This window comes from Lithobates pipiens, unplaced genomic scaffold (assembly GCF_037356315.1).
Source record: "Lithobates pipiens isolate NorthernLeopardFrog02 unplaced genomic scaffold, aLitPip1_a1.2 Scaffold_10, whole genome shotgun sequence".
Classification (NCBI taxonomy): domain Eukaryota; kingdom Metazoa; phylum Chordata; class Amphibia; order Anura; family Ranidae; genus Lithobates; species Lithobates pipiens.
Window position 1 is genome coordinate 215,832,630 of NW_027507686.1, and position 687 is coordinate 215,833,316.

Genomic DNA, 687 nt, shown 5'->3' on the forward strand with positions numbered 1-687 from the left:
CCGCAAAGTCCCAGAATTTATACTTTCCAGATTCTTGACTTATTATCTATATCCTGGTATAGAAATTCCCACAATAAAATAACATGATAATATTTAATGACATCTCCCCCAGTAAAAACAATCAGAATGTATTGCATATCAAATGAGGAAACTGTTTAAAATAAATTTCATTATATAACATAAACACATAGTATGATTTGCATGTAAATATATTTAAATTTCAGACACTTACAGTATATGAGCCACACATGATCTATTTTATTACATCAGTTGCGACACTATTGTAATTAACACACCCACACAAAATGTGACACGTTTAAAGTGTATCTCTTTTAATATACATTATGTTTAAGAATGGTTAAGGCATATTTAACCACTTACAGACCGGACCATTTTGCTGGTCAAAGACCAGACCACTTTTTGCGATTCGGCACTGTGTTGCTTTAACTGACAATTGCGCGGTTACGCGACGTGGCTCCCAAACAAAATTAACGTACTTTTTTTCCCACAAATAGAGCTTTCCTTTTCTGGTATTTGATCACCCCTGCAGTTTTTATTTTTTGCGTTATAAATAAACAAAAATAGAGCAACAATTTTGAAAAAAACGCATTATTTTTTACTTTTTGTTATAATAAATATCCCCCCAAAAAAAAAAATTTCCCCTCAGTTTAGGCCGATACGTATTCT